This window comes from Papio anubis, chromosome 20 (genome assembly GCF_008728515.1).
Source record: "Papio anubis isolate 15944 chromosome 20, Panubis1.0, whole genome shotgun sequence".
NCBI classification, from domain to species: domain Eukaryota; kingdom Metazoa; phylum Chordata; class Mammalia; order Primates; family Cercopithecidae; genus Papio; species Papio anubis.
Genome location: NC_044995.1, coordinates 6501965 through 6528429, shown reverse-complemented (window position 1 = coordinate 6528429; position 26465 = coordinate 6501965). Strand labels below are relative to the sequence as shown.

Sequence of the window (26465 nt, the reverse complement as noted above, 5' to 3'; positions counted from 1 at the left end):
TGGGCTTAAAGTGATCTGCCCGCCTTAGCCTCACAAAGGGCTAGGATGTCAAGTGTGAGCCACCATGCCTGGTCTCTAACTTTTTTTTTTTTTTTTTTGGACAGAGTCTCACCGTTTCCCCCCGGCTGGAGTGCAGTGGTGGGATCTTGGCTCACGGCAACCTCCACCTCCCAGGTTCAAGCGATTCTCCTGCCTCAGTCTCCTGAGTAGCTGGGGCTACAGGCGCGCATCACCGTCCCTCTCTAATTTCTGTATTTTTAGTAGAGACAGGCCTGATCTCGAATTCCTGACTTCGAGATCCACCCACCTCGGTCTTTGACAGTGCTGGGATTACAGGCGTGAGGCCAACATTTTTTATAGAACTCAATCTCCAGTCCCCACTTCCCCTTCCTGGAAGTCAACAGGTGGAACTGAAAACTCCAACCCTCCAGTCACTTTATTTTTGTGGTGGCCAGCCCTAACTGAGGCTATCAAGGGACCTCACCCTAAATAACCTCACTAACATAAAATGAGATGTGATAAAAGGTGGCTCATGCCTGCAATCCCAGCACTTTGGGAGGCCGAGGTAGGTAGATCATTTGAAGTCGGGAGTTCAAGACCAACCTGGGCAACAAGGTGAAACCCTGCCTCTACTAAAAATACAAAAATTAGCCAGGCATGGTGGTAGGTGGCTGTAGTCCCAGCTACTTTGGAGGCTGAGGCAGGAGAATCGCTTGAACCCAGGAAGTGGAGGTTGCAGTGGGCTGAGATCGTGCCACTGCACTCAAGCCTGTGGGGCAGAGCGAGACTCTATCTCAAAACAAACCAAACAAACAAACCAAAAAAAGTGGTTTTTAGGCTGGGTCTGGTGGCTCATGCCTGTAATCCCCACACTTTGCGAGGCTGAGGTGGGCAGATCACCTGAGTCAGGAGTTCAAGACCAGCCTGGCCAACATGGTGAAAACCCATCTCTACTAAAAATAAAAAAATTAGCCCGGCATGATGGCACATGCCTGTAGTCCCAGCTGCTCAGGAGACCAAGCAGGAGAATCACTTGAACCCAGGAGATGGAGGTTGCAATGAGCCGAGATCATACCACTGCACTTCAGCCTGGGTGACAGAACTAGAATCTGTCTCAAAACAAAAACAAAACAAACAAAAAACCTTGAGAGGTGAGGCAGATGCATGAGAGAGTACCCTTTATCCAATATCATTACCAAGATTAACCTCTTAACCTTCTGCTCCAGAGGGAGATAATTTGTGGGACATGCAACATAGCTCTAAGGATTAGTTAATAGACAAAATTACAACAAATTTAGTTCAAATATCTTAATCTGAGAAGAGTTAAAGGTCTAAATCTGAGGAGATGGGCCCTTTCTGAGATTTTAAGCAACATCAAGACATTGTTCTCCAGCTGAAGCACCACAACCGTGAAGACAAGTGGAGAGGCAGAAAACAAGAGTCAACTATTTTCTCTTTTCTCCCTGAATCGCTATACCAAAAGGATGTTTTCAGTGATCAAGTATAGGAAACATATGAAGCACATAAACCAAAAAGGAATTTATTATTACAAAAAGTTTTGCAAGGTGGTAGAATCTGAGTCTAAATAAGAACTGGGTTTCATTTAAGCCCTTTGCCCCACCATCCTATTGGCATTCTTCCAGGGCCTTCTTGAAAATGACCACAGAATGGCTGCCACTGTTCTGGACATCACATCAACGGGCCCTCCTGAGCAAGAAGAATAAAGACAAACAGAAAAACTGACTTCATTCACATGCCTGTCTCATTTTATAAAGGAGGAAAACATTGGCCAGGTGCAGTGGCTCATGCCTGTAATCCCAGCACTTTGGGAGGCCAAGTCAGGCAGATCATGAGATCAGGAGATTGAGACCATCCTGGCTAACACGGTAAAACCCCGTCTCTACTAAAAATACAAAAGCAAAATTAGCTGGGCTTGGTGGCAGGCACCTCTAGTCCCAGCTATTCAGGAGGCTGAGGTGGGAGAATGGTGTGAACCCAGGAGGTGGAGCTTGCAGTGAGCCAAGATCACACCACTGCACTCCAACCGAGGCAACAGAGCAAGACTCTGTAGGAAAAAAAAAAAAAAAAGAGGAAAACATCTTGTCTTCCTTTAGATCATTCCCTAGGCAAAAATTAAAAATAAAAATGAGGTTGCTCATATTGGCTTAAGCCAATCATAGTGCATCTTCCAGCATAGTGGTACATTGCCACCTGATTAGAATGGAATTTACTTATCAGGTAATGAGGGGTGGCAGGTATTATGTTGATGCAGGTCTCTGAAGAGGTACTTCCTTGCCAGCTGCTGGAGACATAGAGATCAACCAGACATGGGCTCTGCCCTGGAGATGCCGATCACCCGGATAGAGAGATGAGAGTGCAGTGCTTGGGTCATGGTAGACTTGGCGTATATAATGATAGACAGATGCCTGGTTCATTATGGGATCCCCCAAAAGGAACAACTAACTCAGACTGACAGGGTCTAGGATTACTTCCTGGAGCAGGTAACACCTGAGCTGAGTTTGAAGGCCTGGGTAAAGGAGAAAAAAAAATTCAATTTAGGCAGAAGGGAGTGAAAGCACACAGGAAAAAAGATAAGACATAGCAGGCTATCTTTTGTTGTTAGAGCATAGATGGAGGTAGACAGGCAGACAGCAATACACATTGAGTGTGCAGCAAGAAGCAGAGGCCATCTCTTGGAGCATCTTGAATCTACAAGAAAAACTTGGAATTCTCTTTAAGGACACAAAAAGTCACTTAAGTAGGAAAGGGACTCACTTATCAGGTGTGTACTTCAGAAAAATATTGCTCTAGAGTCCTGCAAAGGGATGGCTTTGAGAATGTTTCTGATTAGAGGCAGAGGCTGTAGAGTGGAGAATGTTGCTGGAGATCAAGGTGAACTTGTTGAAGACTTAGGGAGAAATAGTGTGACATAGAAGAGGTGTGGTTTAGGGAGAGATTGTCCAGGCTTAGTAGATGAGCCTTGAAGACTGGATGGCTATGGAGAGTGAGGAAGAATGAGTGCTCTTTATAACTCCCACATTCCTTAAGTTGTGATTGCTTTATTGTAACTCATCTGCTATGATGTGAATGTTTGTTTCTCCCCTCCCCAGTATGGAGCATAGATGGAGCCTCAAACCAGTATGGAGCTTCCCCCAATATACAGAGGGGAGAAACAAATGTTAGTATGGGAAATTCTGATCTCCAAGGTGATGGTATTAAAAGGTGGGGGTTTTAGATTATGATTGCTCTGCCCTCATAAGTAGGATGAGTGCCTTATAAGAGTCTTATAGGCACTTGTCTTTCCCTTTTACCTTGTGAGGACTGATAGAAAGCACTGTCTGTGAGTAATGGCCCTCACCAGATGTTGAATCTGCTAGCACCTTGATCTTGGACTTTACAGCCCCCAGAACTGTGATCAATAAATTTATGGGGTGTGTGTGTGTGTGTGTGTGTGTGTGTGTGTGAGACAGAGCATCACTCTATCACCCATGCTGGAGTGCAGTGGCATGATCTCAGTCCATTGCAACCTCCATCTCCAGGGTTCAACCAATTCCCTTACCTCAGCCTCCCCAGTAGCTAGAACTACAGGTGCACCACCATGTCCTGCTAATTTTTATATTTTTTGGTAGAGACAGAGTTTCACCATGTTAGCCAGGCTGATCTCAAACTTGTAACCTCAGGTGATTCACCCACCTCAGCCTCTCAAAGTGCTGAGATTACATATCAGGGGAACCTGCCCCCGCTAATTCATGTAGGTTCTTTTTTATTTCCTTAAGTGTCAGCCAGTCTGAGAAATAAAGGGAAAGAGTACAAAAGAGAGAAATTTTAAAGCTGGGTGCCCAGGGGAGACATCACATGTTGGCAGGTTCCATGATGCCCCGCAAGCCACAAAACCAGCAAGTTTTTATTAGTGATTTTCAAAAGGGGAGGGAGTGTATGAATAGAGTGTGGGTCACAGAGATCACATGCTTCACAAATTAATAAAATATCACAAGGCAAATGGAGGCAGGGCGAGATCATAGGACTGGGGCAAAATTAAAATTGCTAATGAAGTTTCGGGCATGCATTGTCATTGATAACATCTTATCAGGAGACAGGGTTTGAGAGCAGACAACTGGTCTGACCAAAATTTATTAGGCGAGAATTTCCTCATCCTAATAGGCCTGGGAGCGCTACAGGAGACCGAGGCTTATTTCATCCCTCATCTGCAACTGTAAAAGACAGACATTCCCAAAGCGGCCATTTCAGAGGCCTCCCTTTAGGAACACATTCTCTTTCTCAGGGATGTTCCTTGCTGAGAAAAAGAACTCAGTGATATAGCTCCTATTTGCTTTTGAAAGAAGAGAAACATGGCTCTGTTTTGCCCAGCCCACAGGAAGCCAGAGTTTAAGGTTATCTCCCTTGTTCCCTGAAAATCACTGTTTTCCTGTTCTTAAGGTGCCCAGATTTCATATTGTTCAAATACACATGCTCTACAAACAATTTGTGCAGTTAACGCAATCATCACAGGGTCCTGAGACGACATTCATCCTCAGCTTACGAAGATGATGGGATTAAGAGATTAAAGTAAAGACAGGCACAGGAAATCACAAGAGTATTGATTGGGGAAATGATAAGTGTCCAAGAAATTTTCACAATTTATGTTCAGAGATTGCAGTAAAGACAGGTGTAAGAAATTATAAAAGTATTAATTTGGGGAACTTTAATAAATGTACATGAAATCTTCACAATTTATGTTCTTCTGCCATGGTTTCAGCCGGTCCCTCCATTTGGGGTCCCTGACTTCCCGCAACAATTACAGGCATGAGCCACCATGCCTGGCCTAACTTTATGTTGTTTACAAATTATCCAGCATAATAAATTTTGTTATAATACCTTGAATGGACTAAGAGACAAATTAGTCTAAATGACCGTAATGTGTGTATCAAGTGAATCTTCTTGGAGGAGGATGTCCTCAACATAATGCTGTATCTGTGCTCATGGAGATTGTGGATGTCATTAAGCTCTTGTCTGCAAAGCTTGTGTGTGATGACAAAGCTATGAGGGTACCCCAGGTGGCCTGGAAAGGTGTATTGTGTTTCTTCAGAGGTGGAGGCAACTGTAGCTGAGGGTCTGTAGAAATAAGCACTTAACAGAACATGCTAGCCAAATGAATTAGAGCAAAATGTTTACCAGTTCTTGATTGAATAGTATTAGCAATTTTTAATAATATTAGATGTTAGATATGGGGGCCCTGATAGATGGGACTACAGCCTTAATGCTGTAGTCATCCATCATAAGACATTCTTTATGATTTTTTTTTTCCAGATATGGGAACAAGAAGCACTTTGGACTGTTAAATGGAGATGCAGTATGGATAGTCACTCTTTTATTAATCATGTTTTGTGTAACAAATTTTAATTATTGAAGGCCATGTTTCACCCTACATTGGGCCGTATTAACTATCTTAACTGGGGGACTAAGTGATCTGATTTTATCAAGCCAATCTCTAAGTGCAAACAACTTACTTTAATTTTAATGTATTATTTATTATGTCTGCTCTACCTCCAACATGTTCTATTTTAGAGCAACGTACCTCCAACATAGGCTATTTTAGAACAATAGGTATGACTATGGGTAATTTAGGCAAGGCTGTAGTTAAAGTGAGGTATACTCATTTTTCAAAATTTTATATATAGTTGCCTTCTCAAGACAATAGGGGCAGAGTGAGTACATTTAGCGGGATCCTTGCAGGGAGCCAAAGACCCCATGGGATGTGACCAACTCAGCATTCCACTGGAGGCTATATGATCAAACAGCACACGAATGCAGGATGTGGGCAAACTCACGATTACTGCTGCTACCAGAAGGTTTGCTGAGGGCCATCGCTTCCTGGTGCCGAGCTCCTTGAGGTTGTCTACTGGGACATCTAGAGAATGCAGTCTTGCAAGCCTACTCTGGACTGAGCAGCTGACCCCTTCTTCCACCCCCCTTCTCACTATCTCTTTTGACTAATAAATATGGAGGGCTATGTAAAGCTCAGGGCCCTTGTCCACTAGAGGCAAGGTGCCCCCTGACTCCTTCTTCCAGATGTACTCTTTTGTCTCTTGTCTTTTATTCTCGTGTTCATCCCCCTTTGTTCAGTCCACCAGGGATTGTGGCACATTACATGGTGGTGTCTCGAACAGCCCCAGAATTGGGTGCTCTACAGGTGGCACTCAAACAGGCGACAGTCTGAACACGGGACTATGAGGACATGAATGAAGAAGATCTCCTGGAACAGGGGAAACGGGGACCCCAGGACGAGTCGGCCGGCAGTGGATATAAGGTCAGTGCCCTAAAGAGGTACTGGGAGCAGTGCCTTAAAGAAGTACTGGGAATGGGAAGTTTTCTGAATCAGGGTAACATGGGGCAGATTTTGTCTACTGAAAAAAAACATTATGTGCAGTTGCTTAAAGTTTTGTTGAAACAAACTGGTGCTCAGGTTAGTTCTCAGACATTAACTAAGCTGCTGCAGGAGATTATTACACATAACCGATGGTTTCCACAGGCAGGCACTCTTGATGTGGAAAATTGGGACAGAGCAGGAGAAGGATTAAAACAAGCTCATCAAAAAGGTCTTAAAATTGATTATTCTGTTTTATCCACTTGGAGTTTAGTTCATACTGTACTTGTGCCATTATCTCTTTATTATTCTGCGGGACAGCAGGCTGAATCTAAAAATCTGAATCTGTTGTCCCACTCACAGCTCCAATTGAAAATAAAAAACAGGAGGAGAGGATAAAAATTGGCCTATACCGCCTCCTCCAGTTGCAGAAACATGTGTACCGCCTCCTTTGGTAGCAGAAATAAAGACCCCAATACAAAGAATTTTATGCTCTGCTGCCATAGCTGGAGAGCCCTTAGGATCTTGTGTTTTTCCTATTTCCATAAGGCCTGATCCAAACAATCCACAGCAGATTATTCATGAACACACCGCACTGGAGTTTAAGTTGTTGAAGGAATTAAAAGCAAGAGTGGTAAATAATGGCATACAGAGCCCATTCACCTTAGGATTGCTAGAATCTGTGTTTGGTGCTATGCGTCTTTCACCCTTTGATGTGAGACACTTGGTGCACACTTGATTGTCCGCTAATGCATATCTGACATGGAGTTTAAATTGGCAAGAAATGTGTGCAGACCAGGCTAAACAGAACCGTGTTGCTGAACAGAGACATTACAGAGGATATGCTATTAGGTAATGGCCCTTATTCAGACCTGGGAAGTCAAATGGCACTCCCAGATGCTGCTTATCAGCAGTGTGCACAGGCTGTTGAATGCGCCTGGGCCACAGTTCCTGAAGAGGGAGTCCCAGTACAATCCTTTTTACAAATCATGCAAGGGTCACAGGAACCCTATGTGCAATTTCTTGCAAGATCACAAGAGGCAGTGAAGCATCAGATTCCTCATACCACGGCTGCAGAAATGCTAATCTTAACTCTAGCTTTTGAGAATGCAGACACGGATTGTAAACATGCACTGGCACTGGTGAGGTGTATAAAAAACTTGGGAAATTTTCTCAGAGCTTGTCAAGATGTAGGAACTGAGCTTCATCACTTTGCAATATTAATGCAAGCAGTGGCTAATTTAGCAATTGACAAATCTAAAAGGAGCCAAAGGTCAAACCCTAAAATGGGAAAATGTTATAATTGTGGAAAACCTGGGCATCTTATAAAGGAATGCCACCAGATCTCAGGAAAGAAAGGACCTTACAATGCAGTGCCCCACCCAGCGGAAGAAACGCCAGGGCTTTGTCCTTGCTGTAACAGAGGAAATAACTGGGCTAATCAGTGCCACCCAAAATTTCATCAGAATGGCACCCCCCTGCTGGGAAATGAGACAGGGGCCTGGACCCAGGCCCCACAAACAATGAGGGCATTCCCAGTCCAGACCTCAACCCCGTTTCAGGCATGGGTTCCCAGAGGCACATTGATTCCCTCACCCCAGGAACACCAGGAGTGAAGGATTAGATCTCCCAGTCAGAGAATGGGTAATGTTAGTTGGGGCAGACAAACCCATCTAAGTTCCCACTGGTATTTGGGGACCTGTACCAGCCGGATATGTGGAACTAATTTTAGGCAAAAGCTGCCTTAACTTACAGGGCATTACTGTAGTCCCAGAAGTTGTTGACTCTGATTATGGAGAAATTCAAGTAGTTTTAATGTCACAAAATCTTTGGGGTTTTGAGCTGGGAGAATATATTGCTCAATTATTGCTTATTCTCTGCAAATCACACCCTTCTCCATGAAAGGAGAAATGAGGAAATAAAGGGTTTGGGAGCACAACTACATGGGAAATCTATCTGTCCCAACCCATAGCCTCTAATAGACCCACCTGTGTAGTACAAATTAAAGGAAAGACATTTTATGGTCTTATGGATAAGGAAGCTGATGTGTCAGTAATATCTAAAGACAGTTGGCCCCCATCCTGGCCTTTGCAATTAACTTCTACATCCTTAGTGGGAGTAGGAACAGCTGAAAGTGTTCAACAGAGCGCTGAGATTTTACCTTGTCTTGGTCCGGATGGACAGTCATGTACTTTTCAGTCTTATGTTGCAAATATAGCTGTTGATTTATGGGGTTGAGACTGACTTACAGCATGGGATAGGAGACTTACAAATGAAAACTTGCATAACCCAGGATTTAAAATGTTGAAGAACATGGGCTATCAGAGGGGAAAAGGTTTAGGAAAATTTCTTCAAGGAAATCCTAACCCAGTATCAGTAATGGAAAAACAGAGAGAAAAGGGATAGGATGTCAGGATTTCTGATGAGGGTCATTGATACTTCTCCTCCGCCCACTGCCTTTACCATTAGAATGGCTCAGTGAAAAACCTGTATGGGTGAATCAATGGCCCCTATCTCAGGAGAACCTGATGCAACTTCAGCAGCTAGTAAAAGAACAATGGGATGCCAGACACATAACCCTGGAATTCTCCAGTGTTTGTTATTCCAAAAAAGTCCGGAAGATGGCGACTACTACATGATTTAAGAGCTATTCATGTACACGTAAAACTGATGGGTGCCTTACAAAAAGTTTTACCATCTCCAGCGGCTATTCCAAGAGACTGGCCTCTTGTATAATAGATCTTAAGCATTGTTTCTTTACTACACCCTTACACGAGAAGAATAAGCCTGTTTTGCCTTCTCTGTGCCTTCTATTAACCAAAGAGAACCTGTTTCCCATTATCAATGGAGAGTTTTACCCCAAGGCATGCTTAACAGGCCTACACTATGTCAGCATTTTGTAGGACAGGCATTCAAGGAGCCTCGGAATATGTTTGCTACCGCTTATGTCATTCATTTTATGGATGATATTCTTTTGGCCCCTCCTACAGATCAAAACCTACATCAGTTATTCAGAGAAACGAAGCAGGCTCTGACTAAATGGAATCTCAAAATAGCTCCAGAAAAGGTACAAACAACTTCCCCAGACCAATATTTAGGAACGATTGTTACAGAGAGAAGTGTACCGACTCAGAAAGTATTTCTCCGTAAAGACGGGTTACAGACTTTACATGATTTTCAGCAATTATTAGGAGATATTAATTGGCTACGCCCGATGTTAGGTATTGCCACCTATCAACTTACACATCTTTACCAAACCCTGCAAGGAGATTCTTCCTTCAATTCCCGGCAGCAACTAACTAAAGAGGCAGAAGCCGAATTACAGCTTGTAGAGCAAATGTTACAACAGAGATATGCCTCATGGCTACAACCACAAAAACCTTTGCTTTTGTTTATTCTTCCTACCCCCCACTCTCCAACAGGACTTTTGGGCCAGTTCATAGACAAGTCTGTAACAGTGATAGAATGGTTCCTTCTATCTAATCAAACAGTCAAAACCTTGCAAGTTTATCTTTCTTTAATTACACAAATTGTAACTATGGGCAGGCATAGGTCAAAAATGCTTACGGGATATGATCCACTCCCAGCAACAAGCTGCAGCTTGGGAAATGAAGACTGCCTGGCAAACTGCGTTCGCAGACTTCATGGGTGCTATAGATAACCATTACCCTCAGACAAAATTTTACGTTTAATAAAATCCATTCTTTCATTCTTCCTGTTATTACTCATCACAAACCTATTCCAGGTGGGCACACTTGTTGTACTGATGGCTCTTCCAAAGGTCATGCCGCTATCTATGGACCAAAACATACTCAAACAATAACGATCTCGGGTTTCAGCTCAATGCTCAGAGCTAATTGCAGTCAGCTGCGAGGTTTTACAGCTCACAGCTTCAGATCCTATCAACTGCAGGGAGACGAAGGCCCGTGGGATGTGAGCAACTCAGCATTCCGCTGGAGGCTATGTGATCAAATAGCAAACTGTTTATCATGAATGCAGGATGTGGGCAAACTCACACTGCCCTGCCACCAAAAGGTCTGCAGAGGGCCTCACTCCCTGGCTCCTTGAAGTTATCTATTGAGAGTTACCTATTGAGAAATCTAGCGCCTATTGTTTTAAGAATGCAGTCTTGCAAGCCTGCTGTGAATCAAGCTGCTGGCCAACAACACCCCCCCCCCCCATTCTCGCTATCTCTTTTACCTAATAAATATGGAGGGCTGTGTAAAGCTCAGGGCCCTTGTCCACTAGAGGCAAGCTGCCCCCTGACCCCTTCTTCCAAATATACTCTTTTATCTCTTGCCTTTATTCCCACGCTCGCCCCCTTCGTTCACTCCACCAGGGACCATGGCAGGCTACAATCAACATTGTCAACCATAAAGACAGGTTGCAGACTTTACATGATTTTCAACAATTATTAGGAGATATTAATTGGCCACGCCCGATGTTAGGTATTGCTACCTATCAACTTATACATCTTTACCAAACCCTGCAAGGAGATTCTTCTTATTCAGCTTATGTTGTAAATGTAGCCAGTCGCATAGAAACTGCTACAGTTGAAAGTACACTAGGCCCAGAACTGCTTAATTTGTTTCGCTTATTCTCATATGCTGCATGCTACATGCCAAACAGGTGAGACAGCTGGTCATGCACAGTGACATTGTCTGTCATCATTTGCTCATGTGGGGATACCTAAACAATTAAAAACTGACAATGGACGCACTTATACTAGTCATGCTTTTCAAAATTTCCTACAGCTTTGGGCTCTAACCAATAAAACCGGAATTCCTTATAATCCTAGAGGACAAGGCATTATAGAGCAGGCACATCAAACATTACACTGCATGTTGAAAAGACAAAAATGGGGTATAGGAGGCCAACTACCACCTCAATCAAAACTACATTTAGCCGTACTTACTTTAAAATTTTTGACTCCTGGTACGGATGGTAAGACTCCAGCAGAAAGACATTGGCAAGTGTTAGAGGAAAAGAGGAAAGTTTATCCAAAAATGTTATGGAAATCCCCAGAAGAAGGACAATGGAAAGGCCCGGTGGATTTACTGACATGGGGAAGAGGATATGCTTGTGTTTTACAGGAGATGGACAAGCTGTGTGGGTGCCCTCAAGGTGCGTGCGACCATGGAATGGGAGACTGGAGGGACCCAGGGTGGCCAACCGTGGGCCCAGTCCCTCTGGTACGAGCCATGAGTCAGCTGAGCCTGAGTGCAGAGATGGAGAGAAGGCCGACTGGAGTCACGACACAGTCTTAATGTTACATTTGTAAAGAATATCACCAGTTTGCAGTTTGTGTTTTTAATACTTATGTCTTTTTGGCAGCTAAGAACGACCAGTTCCAGGTAAACAATAACCAGTTGACCTGTAAAGCTTGCCATTTGTATCGTTGCATTAATCATAGCACATTGCGAACACATAGTATCTCTACATTGATCATTTTAGGTCGCATCCCTGGGCTATGGAGTCCTGTTAATCTGTCCAAGGCTTGGGCTGCCACACCTGCTTTGCATTTTGTGAAACTTCTTCTAACTCAGCTTACTCATTGTGCCCATAGAGCCTTAAGCATAATAATTTTTGTTATCGTTTCCTTGGTCACACTAATAACTTCTGTTGTGATGTCCTCTGTAGCTTTGCATAATTCTGTTCAAATGGCTCAGCACGTAGAGAACTGGACACGTACAGACAAGCGTGGCTACTTCAGAATAAAGTTAACACTGAGTTACAAACTGAAGTGGCAATGTTGAAATCCACAGTTCTGTGGTTAGGGGAACAAGTACAAAGCTTGCAGTTGCAGCAGCAATTGCATCATCATTTTAATCACGCTCATATTTGTGTAACCAACTTAGAATACAACCAAAGTGAGTATCCATGGGACCTCGTGAAAGCCCATTTGCAGGGAGCTTTCACATCCAACCTCACCTTTGATATTGGTGAATTACAAAACAAAATTCTTCATTTAAATAGGCAAACTCAAGAATTTCAGCCTTCTTTAGAAGACTGGACCGAATTCCAGGAAGGCCTGGAGAGCCTCAACCCTTGGACCTATCTAAAGTACCACAGTAACATCTTATATGTAGTTCTTGGAATTATGTTGTTTTATCTCTATCTTCTGTTTATAGTCTGTAAAATTGGATGGACCGCCAATTGGAGTATGAGAACCGCCCAGAAAGGGAGATATGCAGGGAGCTGAAGGCCCATGGGACGTGACCAACTCAGCATTCCACTGGAGGCTATATGATGAAAGAGCAAACTGTTTATCGTGAATACAGGATGTGAGCAGACTCACAACTGCTCCTGCCGCCAGAAGGTTTGCAGAGGGCAGTTGCTTCCTGGCGCCAAGCTCTTTGAAGTTATGTACTGGGACATCTAGAGAATGTAGTCTTGTAAGCCTACTCTGGACCAACCAGCTGACCTCTTCTTCCACCCCCCTTCTCACTATCTCTTTTGACTAATAAATATGGAGGGCTGTGTAAAGCTGAGGGCCCTTGTCCACTAGAGGCAAGGTGCCCCTGACCCCTTCTTCCAAATATACTATTTTGTCTCTTGTCTTTTATTCCCACGTTCACCCCCCTTTGTTCAGTCCACCAGGGATCATGGCAGGTTACATAGTGACACCCCGAACAGCGAGATAATCGAGTGCTCAACAGATCCTCATGTATAATTTGAGCCCCAATGTAAAGTCCATAAATTTTTGTCAATTTGAGCATTTTTGCTGTTGTTGAAGTTAAGTTAGTACCTATGTTGTAAAGGCACAAAACCAAATCAGTGCATTTTTATCTTTTTGTTATATAGATTTTTTGGTATAAAAATTAATATATGAATTTTGAATTCCCAAACAAATCAAATTGTAAAACTTTATTTTGATGCGGTTATATATTAAATGTACATAATCCACCTATTTGTCATATATTTACATGAAAATATATGCATATATACATATGATGTATTGAATTTCCTTTTATCACCCTCCCATTAGAAGTTTGTTCATAAATCACTAAGTATTCTAGGGCTAGGATTATGTTTCCTAGAACTGGATTCTGCTCAGTACTTAAAGTTCTTCTTTTTTTTTTTCTTGGACTCATGACTGTGGTGTAGAACTGGAAACTGTGTCAAGGGTGACTGAATCCTGAGCCTCATATGAGAAAATTAAGCTTGTTTTCAGACTGGATGCTGAGGCAACAGACCCTTATAAGCATTCACTGCAGTGAAGAAGAGTGATGAATGTTGGGTAGGCAGCTGTCAGTCTTGGCCAGAATTATGCCTTCGGGTACTCAAGATCCCTTTACACTCTTCTCCCAAATAGAAGAAGTAGAGCCATCCTTCCCAAGGATGATATCCCCAACGTTTTATGTTGAAGTTTCTTTGTGATAACTGTCCCATAACTTAAAAGAATACTCAGATTCAAAGCCCCAATATACCACGATGCAATGAGAATTGTGAATCCACAATGGAAACTCCTAATGAGGAAAAGAAAAATGGGGAGATGCAGCAGGCACTGTTCTACTGCAATTAACCAAGGCCAGTGGGAAGGAATAGTAAGAATCTCCTGTCCTGACAGTGGAGGAAGTCTCTTAGTTAGCCCATCTGGAAGCCCTGGCTCTCTTATCTAGAAGTCACACACTGTCCTTCATGGCTCCTGACTTTCTCTCTTGCATTTTTTTTCATTGTTCCTCATTTTCTATGGCCACAACTTAGTTGGGCATTAAACAATATACTTTTTTTTTTTTTTTTGAAATTAAAAGCATTTATAGGAGTCAAAAGTGTGAATGAAATGGGCAAACTGCTCTGCCTTGGAAATGCACAGAACTCTAGGGAAGACAGGAGAAAAATGAGTGAGTAAAGCAGTGGAGTGAGAGAGGACATTGATAACAGGACTCCTTGATCTTCTTGTTGAGTGGTGTCTTTTGCCAGTGCATCAGGAAAGTATGTTACACAATACAAAAATGACAATTTCTGAGTGTTTACGTGGAGAAAGCAAGGTAAAGGGCTGAGTTATGAGCTGGTTGATTTAAATACAAAGTCATTAGGCAGTGGTTAGCGAGAGTACTCTATTGAAGCGGAAACTCAAAATTTAAGGTGTTCATGAAAATGGAAGCCACTTGGGAATTTATAAATATTGTGCACATGAGGATGAGAATTTACTAGACATGACTTGGTTCATGTTATGAGGGCTGGAGATAATTTTAGAGATCAAATGTTTCTCACCTAAATATCTAGGTGACACTACTATTTATTGATTCATTAATTCAGTATTTATTGAGTGCCTACCACATGTCAGACACTATTTTACACATAGGCGGTGAGGATCCATCTGTAAGCAATACAGACCACAATCTTTGCCCTCAGATAGCTTACATTCTTATTATATGAAAGGAACCATGTGAAGTTTGTATACAGTTGTTATCCCACTTCATGCCAATAAACTTCATGGTAGGGATGAAATGGCCAAATTTCTTGAAAATAATAGTTTACCAGAAGTGAAAGATATGAAACAGAAAACTGAACAATGTAATAATTGTTAAAGAAATTAAACCTATATTTAAAATCCTTCCCAGAAAGAAAACCCAAGACCCAGTTGGCTTCATGTAAATGTTTTTAAAAAGTATTTTTAATAAACACTTTTTATATATTTTGAAGCCAGGTGTGGTGGCTCATGCCTGTAATCCCAGCACTTTGGGAGGCCGAGGCGGGCAGATCACTTGAGGTCAGGAGTTCGAGACCAGCCTGGCCAACATAGTGAAACTCCATCTCTACTAAAAATTAGCCAGGCATAGTGGCGTATGCCTGTAGTCCCAGCGACTCGGGAGGCCGAGGCATGAGAATCGTTCGAACCCAGGAGCCAGAGGTTACAGTGAGCCGAGATTATGCCACTGCACTCCATCCTAGGTGACAGAGTGAGACACTGTCTCAAAAGAAATTTTTTTTGAAAATTAAAAAAAAAAGATATAATACTACAGAAGAGAATCAGAAAATCATTTTCCAACTCCATTCAGGAGACCATTAGGAGTGGATGTAAAACCTAACAAGGACAGTAGAGAAAAGTGAAATAACAGAATCATCTTTACATAAACATAAATACAGAAATTCTAAACAAATCTAGAAGATCAATTACAAGTATCTAAGATATATCATGAGCAAGCGTGATTCATTTCAGAAACGCAAGGGTAGTATAACATTGAAGAATTCATCAACCTAATTTGTAATGATGAAAATGAAAGAATAAAAATAATCATGTTAATATTGGCAGAAATTACATTTAAAAAAATTTAACGTCCATTCATAATTTAAGTAATAGAAGAAGAAAACTCTTAAAAAGTAAGGATAGAGGACACCTTCAATAATCTGATTAAAAAGAGAAACATACAAAAAGGTGACAGCAAACATTATACTTAAGGGTAAAGTAATTAAGTTTTCCCTTTAATATATACGATCTCATCTAAGCCTGACAAATCCCCACCACTCTTTCTGTTTTCTTATAGTTTTTTTGCACTTCCAATTACCCTAGGATACAGGCTGAGGTCCAGAAATTAGAAATGACAGCCACAATAGCCTCATTTTCTATTTCTTACTCTCAAATCAGGTGGCACAGAAGTGTTTTTTCCTGATTAAAAACTTGATCACTCATCCTTGAATGGCTTAATATGACTCAAGGGTAGATGAAGCTGGAACTGGCATGAGGGTAGCATGAGAAAGAGCTAAAAAATATCCCTGACCCCCTCCTCACATTGCCTGTAACTCCACCTCTGCAGGAGGTGAAGCAGTGTTTGTAGCTCTGTCACTGGTCTGGGCTGAGGGGTTGAGGCAGCCCTCAACTGCCCGTCTGCTGTAGTCATCCATCATAAGGCATTTTTAGGAAATTATTTTTTTTAGATTTGGGAACAGGAAGAACTTTTGGGTTGCTAAATGGAGATGTGGTGTCGATAATCACGCTTTTATTAGTCAGGTTTTGTATAATACATTGTAATCCTTGAAGGTGCTGTTTCAACTTCTGTTGGGCTGTAATAAATTATCTTAACTGTGGGACTAAGGGGCCCCATTTGATCAAGCCAATTTGTAAGTGCCAAAACTTACTTTAATTTTAATTTGTTATTAATTGTGTCACAGAGTCTACATCCAACATGGAATATTTTAGAGCAATGACTGTATGACTGTGGGAAATTTAGGTGACACTACAGATAAAGTGAGGTCTACTCATTTTTCAAAATTTTAGTTAACTTCTCAAGATTATGGGGGTAGAGTAAGTAAATTTAATGGGATCCCGATGTACTACTATAAGTTGAGTCCCACTATTAAGTCTATAAATTTTTGTCAATTCATGCGGCTGGAGCACAATCTCGGCTCACTGCAACCTCCACCTCCCAGGTTCAAGCAATTCTCCTGCCTCAGCCTCCCGAGTAGCGGGGATTGCAGGCACCTGGCATCATGCCCGACTAATTTCTGTAACTTTTAGTAGAGATGGGTTTTCACCATGTTGGCCAGGCTGATCTCGAACTTCTGACCTCAGGTCATCTGCCCACCTCGGCCTCCCCAAGTGCCGGGATTACGGGCGTGAGCCACCGCACCTGGCCACTAATGTTAAAAGTTAAGTTAGAACCTATATTGTAGAGGAACAAAAGCCGATCAGTGTCCTTTTTGTCTTTTTTTCATATAAACTTTTACTACAAAAATTAATATATGGATTTTGACTTTCTAGTCAAATCAAATTATAAAACTGTTTCAATTTGGTTATATATTATGTATACATAATTTATCTATTATATATTAACATTAAAATATATGCATATATAATGGATTTAATTTCCTTTTGTCACCCCCATATCTAGAATTTTCTTCATAAATTAGTAAGTAATCTAGGGCCAGCATTATGTTTGCTAGACCTGGTTTTGGCTCAGCACTTAAAAGTTTCTTTTTTCTTGGACTTGTAGCTGCCTAGAGCGTCAGTATCTCTGTTATTTTTTTCTATTTTCTTTTTTCCCCCATCAGTCTTTTAGCCACTTGAAGCCAAAATTCTTAGTTTCTGCCCTGGTTGATAAGAGAAAAAGGGGAAGGAGGAAGAGGGCCTGGTGCCACTAAATTGTCACCTCTCTCTGGGAAGGACCCCATTACAGGACAATGAGTCCCTCTCCTCTCTTTTTTTCTATTTTCTGTAAAATCTTTAAAATGGCTTGCATTTCTAGGCATCTAATATTTATACACTTTTTATTTCCTATCCTCACTCTCCGGATGTTTACTGGACAAGATCCCAGTGGTATGGAGTAGCACTCTGCTCTTTTCACTTTACACATTGTTATCAAAAAAGGAAAAAAAAAATGGTAATGAGAGTTAGTCCAAACTGCACCACTTTGTAAGCCCGCCACCATTTTGCAGACCTTGATCAAAGTGAAACATTCCACAGGATTTCGGGCCATGAGAAACATCCTCCTAATCACCTGACCACGAGGCAGAAGAACATCCTTATCATACCCGGCCGGGCAAAGGCCCAAGGCATGTCACTATCACATTCTGCAGGAACAAGTGCCAAACCGCCTCATCTTGGGAACATGTTATCAACATTTTCCCAGGCAACAGGCCATGCCCCGCTTCCAGACCTCCCCCACCCAGGCCTGTAATTGCCCAAGCCTGTAAGCAGTGGTGGGCACTGGCACCGCTGCAGGTTTATGCTAGACGTAAATGCCTGCATTTGCTGTTGAGATGCTCTCTCTCTCTTCGAGTGTCTTTCTTTAGCCTCACTTTCTCTTCAAAACCGAACAATGAGTTCCGCTTGCACCGGCCTTGTAGGCAGCTGCTTCTCTTTCCAGGGTGACCCGATCGACCTCTGAGGGGCTGGGAGAATGAGAAGTGATAGCACCAAGGAATGCAGCAACCAAGGAGGCGCTGGCCTCAGCAGCACCTGTTCTCGCAAGGTGTCCTGGGGACTCAGGTACGGTTGCCCTGTCACAGGTTAGAGTTAGGCGATTGGATCCTTTCACCCACCTCCCCTTCACTGACACAGTGAAGCCAGCATTCTGTCATCCTCTTCAACCTCACTATGGGGGAATCGCTGCTCCCCAGGAGCCTGGTGGCCCATGGCCCTGTCGTCAGCAAGATGGAGGTAGAGCTGAGGATAGAGCCACAGCTACCAGGTGGCCAGCTCACCATCCTGACCAGCTCTCTCTGGCCAGAGGCCAGTGCTTTGCAACTTAGAGCCAATACAGGCCGGACCACTACCGAGGCCCTAGGTCACCAGAGAAGCAGGTATGGCTCAAGGGGCAACATACCCTCCAGTAGTGACCCCCTGTCAGGGGCTTGATCCCAGAAAGGGTGTCTGATGTCCCACAGGGAAACACCCTCATTACGATAGGATCTGCCCTCCAGCAGCTGCTGGGGAGCCTGAAGCCTCAGAGAGCCGTCCACAGCCACTGGAATTTCTGGAGAATCTCCAAGGTAACAGCTGAGGACAGCAGTACTAAGCTGCACGAAGCAGCAAAATCAAGCACCAGCAAGCAGTAGTGCCATCCCAGACCGACTGGGCAGGAAGTGTGTGAGTCATCCACAAACACAGACATTGGGATTGTGTCCAAGACACAGCCAAAAGCCTGCCTGGTATGCCAGTGGTATTAAATGAAGCTCTTCAAGTTTCTCTATCAACTCAGCTGGTAGTGACCGTCCTCAGCAGCCACCAGAAGCCAGGCAAAAGAGCATCAGGAGGGGATCCACCTGCCCAGGTCTCGTTCGGGCAACCTCACATCGCGGGTCAGATTGTGGGCGCAGCTTCAATGATGCCACCACAGTGTTAAAGTTTGAGAGGTTTTAGTATTCACAGACCCTGGGAGGTACATGAGACATCCGGAGGCCACACTCAGAGGAGCAAGAGAACAGGCAGGAAGAGAGCTGACGGGGGTGGCAACTGGCAGTGGGAGTGGGGTGTGGCGCACTTCAAGTTCAGGGGCAAATGTCTGTAATGGTTCCCTTTTTTCCTCTGTCGCCCAGGCTGGAGTGCAGTCGTGTGATCTCGGCTCACTGCAACCTTCGCCTCCTGGGTTCAAGTAATTCTTCTGCCTCAGTCTCCCCAGTAGCTGGAATTACAGGCGACCACCATCATGCCCGGCTAACTTTTTGTATTTTTAGTAGAGATGAGGTTTCACCATGTTGGCCAGGCTGGTCTCGAACTCCTCGGCCTCCCAAAGTACTGGGATTACCGGTGTGAGCCATCGTGCCCAGCCAAGCTACGGTGATCTTCTATGATCGTGAAAATTTGAGCATCTTCCCACCGTGGGCTATTTAACCTCTTTGAGAATGATAGCAATTATCTAGCACTTGTTTACATCTAATACTCATAATAACACGGTGAGGTAGCCAGGATTATCCCTTTGTTACCAGGGAGAATCCATGCCCCAGGGACCTCTGTAGTTTTTTCAGCATCATGCCCAGCCAATCAGTGCAGGCAGCAAGATTTGAAAACCAGACTGAACAAGCCCAGAGCCACTACCTTTGCACGCTCAAGCGCTGCCACTGAAAGGCATTCTCCCAAAATTACCAGGATAGGGTCCTGCCCTCATATGATAAATTTTTTCTCCTACTTCTTTTACGCATTTCCTCCTTTTTTTCCTGTCATTACCAGTCACTTTCACTGAGGTCTTCCAAGGGACATTGTTTACTGTAGCTCAGGGTTTCTCAACCTTGGCACCAATGGCATTTAGGGCTGGTTAATTCTTTGTTGCGGTGGACTGGTCTGTACACAGTAGGATGTTTAGCGGCACCCCTGGCCTCTATCCACAGATGTCAGTAGCAACTCCCCATTCAGGAGTGAGAACCAAAAGACATTATCAAAGATCCCTTGGGAGGCAAAATACCTCCCCACCCTCTCCCCCTGCCAGTTGAGTATCACTGTGACCGTGTAAAGAGTACCAGGCTCTGGAGTCAGTTAAATCTCTACTATAATCTTATCTCTGACACCTCGACAGTGTAAATTCTTGATCAGTGACATCTCTTTGAGCCCCTGTTTTCCCCTCTGCAGAACTGAAATGGTTTTTTGATGAAGACTGATTTTCAGGGGAGGATTAAATAACAATAGACGTGGACAGGAGGCTGAGGCAGGGGAATCGCTTGAACCTGGGAGGCGGAGGTTGCAGTGAGCTGAGATTGAGATTGCAGTACTGCACTCCAGCTTGGCAACAGAGCGAGATTCCATCTCAAAAAAAAAAAAAAAAAAAAAAAAAAGAATAGACATGGAAATCGTCTAGGATAGATCTGTAAATCTATAACAAATTAGAACCCTTAGCCCTCACCAGGCTGTGTGATGTGTTGTGGGGTGCAATCCCGAACCCTGCACTATGAAGCTCAGGGTCGGGACGAGAACGATGCTCATAGCAATAGTAGCTTCTACTTATGAACATTAATCCACACACCAAGAGCTTCTCCTGTAACCCTCACAATTCCTCTCATAGGCTCTGCGGATGGGTTGTGTTAATATGTGTAAGCACTGAGCACATCCTGAGACACAGTGAATATCGATTAATGTTAGTTCTAATTCGTGTAACCATTGTACAGATGAGAAAGTTAACACTTAGATTGAGGTGGGATGTGGTGAGGGACAAAAGACCATTTTTTATACCAAAAAAATATTGAAAATTGTATTTCTACTAGATCATTCTATCACATAATCACACCCCCTTCTCTTTGAAGAGAAACCTCCTTTGAACCATATTTCTTTCCAGCTTCAACCCTATTCAGCCAAATGACCTCTCTGTCAGGGGAATTTTCAGCCAAACATCCAAAGATAATGTCTCTAATTCCTCCTTTTTCTTCCTCGCCTCAGCTGTTCTCCTTAATCCACTCCATATTGACTTCTGTCCTTAGCACTCCACCTAATGCATTTTCCCAAGGATGCTTATGACCCCCAGGCTGCCAACTCCAGTGAGTTCTTCTCAGTTTTTATCCCGATATCCCAGTGACACAGGACCCATTGGATCACTTTCTCCCTTTTCAAACACATTTTTCCTATGCCATGCGATATATCCAAGAGATACGTACACACAATACACTCTTGGTCTTCTCTACAGCTCAATTCACTTCCTCTTTTCAGTCCAATTTACTGGTGTTTTCTATTCTAAATTTGACTCCAAATGTTGGGGTATCTCACATTCTATAAATGATATCATCCAGTCTCCGGGATTAAACCATTGTGTGTCTTTTCATCTAAATTATCAGCCGTGGCCTCTCGCTGGCACTCAAGTCTGATAAAACCTCTCCCCATGGGAGTCCCATAGACACTCCAAACCTCACATGGTTTTACCAAACTGTTGATGTTCCCTGCCTCCCAAACCTGCCACTCTTCCAATATTCTGTATCTATTTGGAGATTAAACATTCAGTTGTTAAAGCTCCAGATTTAGAACTCACCTTTTATTTCTCTTTTCCTCACCACCCAACGCCATCCACGTCTTATGCATTCTATCTACAGAACATGCTGAATGCCCAGCCAGAACTATTGCCATCTCCATGGCTCTGTCAGGCTTGGATATTTGCGCAAACCTTGCAAATAGCTTTTTCCTGGTCCTGCTGCCCCCTCCCCTAAGATCCATTCTCCAGACAGAAACCAAATGAGCTTTAAAAAGGTCCAATAAGATGGTGACGTTATTCTCCATACCTTCCGACGGCTTCCAGACTTCTAAGTTACCCTTATCTTAGGTTCCCTTATTCACTGCCACATGTGCCCTGTGCATCCTTCAAACCTCTTCTCTGCACTCTCTCACTGTGCTCCACCCACTGGGCTCTCATTCCTTGAACATGCCGCTCATTGTCATCTCAGGGCCTCTGCTTTCTCTGTTCCTTCTGCCTACCGTGCTCTTCGTCTTGAGCCTCCCACACCTGGCTCTTCTGAATATTCATATTTCAGGTCAAATATTATTTCAGAGAGATCCCGCCTGACCCACTCTGCAAAGCAGAATGCCCAGGTGCAGCCTATCTCACCGGGTACTTATCTCCTTTATTTGTTGTTCATTTATTTTCTCTCTTAAATATCCTCCACACTAGTACGTAAGATCCACAGGACTGCCAAGATCATCCAGTGCTACATCTTTAGACTAACACTGTCCGATAGAAATAATGTGTTAACTTTAGCCACATATGGGACTTACAACTTTTTTGTAGCCATTATTTTTTTAAAAAAGTAAAACACCTTTGGGGAAATTCTTTTAGTAATACATTTTATTTAATTACATACATGATAAAGAATTGGCCAGGCACGGTGGCTCACACCTGTAATCCCAGCACTTTGGGAGACCGAGGTGGGCAGATCACGAGGTCAGAAGTTCAAGACCAGCCTGGCCAGCATATTGAAACCCTGTCTCTTATAAAAACACAAAAAATTAGCCGGGCATAGTGTCAAGTGCCTGCAATCCCAGCTGCTTGGGAGGCTGAGGCAGGAGAATCGCTTGAACCCAGAAGGCAGAGGTTGCAGTGAGTTGAGATTGCACTACTGCACTCCAGCCTAGGCGACAGTGCAAGACTCTGTCTCAAAAAACAAGCAAACAAAAAGAATATTACTGAAACATGTAACCAAATTAAACATTGTTAATGAAATAGTTAACATTGTTTTCACACTAAGTCTTCAAGCATACTATGTGCATTTTTATCCATACAGCACAACTCAGGTCAGACTAGGAACAGCAGGAGATCAATAGCCATGTGTGAGAAGTGGATTCTTCACTGGACTGCGCTACTCCAGCGTTAGAAGGGCTCTGTCATATAGCAGGCATTTCAACAATAACTTTAAAATTTTCAGACCCCAACTTACCACCAGCTGAGATCCTTTTCCTGTGCCCAGTTCCTGGATTCTTGTGGAGCAACTCAGGCTCTAAGGACTTGTCAAAAGATGAAGTTACACGTTTGGTTTTAAGATCTTAATTGGCTTTGTTTGTAATGATAGAATCAGACAGCCTTTCATGCTATAAAATAACATGAATATTTTGATGGTTAGAGCCGAGAAAGTTGGTTTTATAGGGACAGGAGGGCTAAAGAAAGCAGAAACAAGAACAAAAAACTGATTCGTCATTTGGACGTTGCATTTTTCTGTGCGGCAGGAATAGAGAAACAGCAATAAGGAACAACTGATTGATTGAAGTCAAGTTACCACAGATTACTTTTTTTTTGTTTGGTAAAGATGAAAGCAGAAAGAACTTCATTTTCATGCCCACTGAAACTGGCCTGTTTTAGGAATTTGTCCATTTTCTCTCTCTCCTGATTTCTCAAAAGTTCAGGTAAACAAATTAGTTTTGGTTTGGTGATGTGGAGTTTTAGTATGACTGACTCCATTTGGTTTGCTCTGTAGAACCTAGTGCAGTAGGTCAGTCCAAACCACTTACTTCCTGTTTTTATAGAACGGGTTTCAGCAGAGACGTAGTTGAAGGACGCAGGGACAATGGAGCTGGAATCAACCCTGACACAAACGCGGGGTTTCTTACCCTTCCCAGAAGACACCTTGGAGATGTTGTCAGACCATTTCGCTTAGAAACTTATGTGTCTGAATGATCCTTCACCTCCAGCCCTCTGTGGGAGACCGGAGTCCATCCTTCCAAATATGAAAGGCCAAGGAATCTGAGAGTCCAGGCCCTTTCTTTTCAGAGGTTCAGGAAAATGAAGGAAACAATTACCAAGGTGAGAAGAATGAGAGGACAACAATAAATCTCGAAGACGCATGGTTAAACAAAAACTCCATTCTGTACTTTCACAATCCTTCTGACCAAATGTAGTTTTTCTCCGCACCAAGAAATCCTCCAATTCTCTGGGGACATCAACTGGGCCACCTGCAAATAAAAATTCAGTTCTGATTCTGTCTACCTGGATTTATCATCAGATCTCAAGAGTTAAAGGGCTCACTCCCACAAACTGTTCTCACATCAGACGTCTGTTGCAAGTCCCAGGTGACCACTTGTACTTCTGCCTGACAGGTTATAAACTGGGTGTTCCAATGACACCAACAAATTGCTAGAATGGCACGTAGAACTCAGGAAAGCACTTTGTTTATGTTTGCTGCTTTATAGAAAGAATACACCTCAGGAATAATGCATTGGAAAGAAGCATATGGCAGGTATGTGGCAGGGGAGGGGTTGGGTGGCACACGGAGCTTCCTTGTTCTCTCCAGGCAGCCACTCTCGCAGCACCCCTAAGTGTTCACCAGTGTGGAAGCTCATCAAATCTCACTGTTCAAGAGTTTTTATAGAACTCCATCTCCAGTCCCTGCCTCCCCTTCCTGGAGGTCAGTAGGTGGGGCCGACGGCCCCAACCCTCTAATCCCTTGGTCTTACTGGTGACCAGTCCCATCCAAAGGCCATCATCTCTTTAGCATAACTCAGCTGTGATCAAAAGGGGCTCTTTACGAATAACAAAAAAACACTCCTATCACTCAGGGAATTCCAAGGGTTTTAAGAACCCCGTGCCAGAAATCTGTGACAAAATCAAATATGCTTTGAGGTATTTTATACCTCAGAGTTACAAAAAGAAGCAGTAACTAGGAGCATGAAGGGAGGTAAGGGAGGTGAATGAGAGACACCTTTCATCCCACACCATTGCCGAGATTAACCCCCTAACCTTCTGCTCTTAGGGAGATGCTCTATGGACCACTGATCTGAGGAGATGGACTCTTTCTGAGTTTTTAAACACCATCAGAATGTTGTTCTCAAGCCCAAGGAATAGAACCATGAAAAACAGTAGAAAGCCACAAAACAAGAGTCAACTATTTTCTAGTTTCTCTCTGATTTGCTGGATGTTTTCAATGATAAGATAGAATAAACCAATGAAGCACATAAGCCATGGAGAAATTTATTATTAAAAAAAAGTTTTAGAAGGGGATAGATCTGGAGTCTGAACAAAAATTGAGTTTAATGTCACCCTGCCACTCCATCATCATATTGGTTTTCTTCCAGGGCCTTCTTGAAAGTGACCACAGAATGGCTACCACTGTTCTGGACATCACATCAACAGCCCCTCCTGAGCCAGAAGCATGAAACAAGCAGAAAATGTGACTCATTCACATGCTTCTTTCATTTTACCACAAAGGGAAACCTAGTCCAGAGTCTCTTCAGGACCTCTTCTTGTCTTTCATTGCCAGAGCATGCCATCTCTAGACCAATCAATGGCCAAGAAATAACAAAAATACCAATACATAAAAATAAAGGTCAGGGACAGTGGCTCACACCTGTAGTCCCAGTATTTTGGGAGGCCGAGGCGGGAGGATTGCTTGAGCTCAGGAGTTCAAGACCAGCCTGGGCAACATAGTGAGACCCCATATCTAAAAATATATATATATTGGCTGGGTGTGGTGGTGTGCTCCTGTAATTCCAGCTACTCAGGAGGCTGAAGTGGGAGGACTGCTTTGTCAGGGAGGTGGAGGCTGCAGTGAGCCATAATGATGCCACTGCCCTCGAGCCTGGGTAACGAGCAAAACCTTATCTAAATAAATAAATAAATAAATAAATAAAGATAAAGAAGTTGCTTATATTGGCTTAGGCCAATCATGATTGATTTCCTAGGACAGTGGCACATTGCTACCTGCCACCTGATTAAAATGAAATGTACTTATCAGTATACTAAAGGGTGGTGGGTATTGCACGGGTGAGGCCTCTGAAGAGTTGCTCCCTTGCTGGCTCCTGCAGACATAGAGCTTAAACAGACATGTGCTCTACCCTGGAGATGCCAACTACCCAGGTAAAGAGATGAGAGAGTCACTCTACTATGACTAAGCATAGTCTTATGCAGCCTTTGTGCACAATGGTGTCCTCTGCCATTTCCCTAAGCAGTCACAGTAGAGTGGGGGTATACAGTGATAGACAGATACCTGGTTCATTGTGAGATTTTTCAAAAGGAACAACTAACTGAGACTGAAAGGGTCCAGGGTCACTTCCAAGTGCAATGCAGCTAACATCCGGGGTGAGTCTTAAAGACTCAGATAAAGAAAAAAAAAAAAAAAATTCCAGGCAGAGGAGAGTGAAAGCACACAGAAAAGGGTCAAGAAATAGCAGGTTACCTGTGGTTATTGGAGCATAGATGGTGAGGCAGACAGCAATAAACACTGAGTGTGTACCAAGTGGCAGAGGCCATCTGTTGGAGGG

General features: G+C 43.2%; 1 protein-coding gene and 1 long non-coding RNA gene across 5 annotated transcripts in view; one reads left to right on the top strand and one right to left on the bottom strand.

Annotated features, from left to right (window-relative positions):
• The window catches only part of LOC101025727, a 54559-nt gene extending 41652 nt beyond the window's left edge, over nt 1-12907 (top strand). For all 3 annotated transcript variants that reach the window (XR_001897805.2, XR_004180235.1, XR_001897803.2), the window contains 2 exons: nt 6124-6307; nt 12496-12907. This is a non-coding gene — a long non-coding RNA (uncharacterized LOC101025727). The remainder of the gene's footprint in view (nt 1-6123; nt 6308-12495) is intronic.
• Nucleotides 1-23326, bottom strand: part of FPR3 (formyl peptide receptor 3) — a 33745-nt gene extending 10419 nt beyond the window's left edge. Inside the window, exon 1 of one of the 2 annotated variants that reach the window (XM_003916024.5) lies at nt 23153-23326. The gene's annotated coding sequence lies outside the window, so the exon portion shown is untranslated. Of the gene's footprint in view, nt 1-22003; nt 22584-23152 lie in introns of those variants that run through there. The other variant, XM_017952661.3, reaches the window with a different exon arrangement.
• Between the last annotated feature and the right edge of the window lie 3139 nt (nt 23327-26465).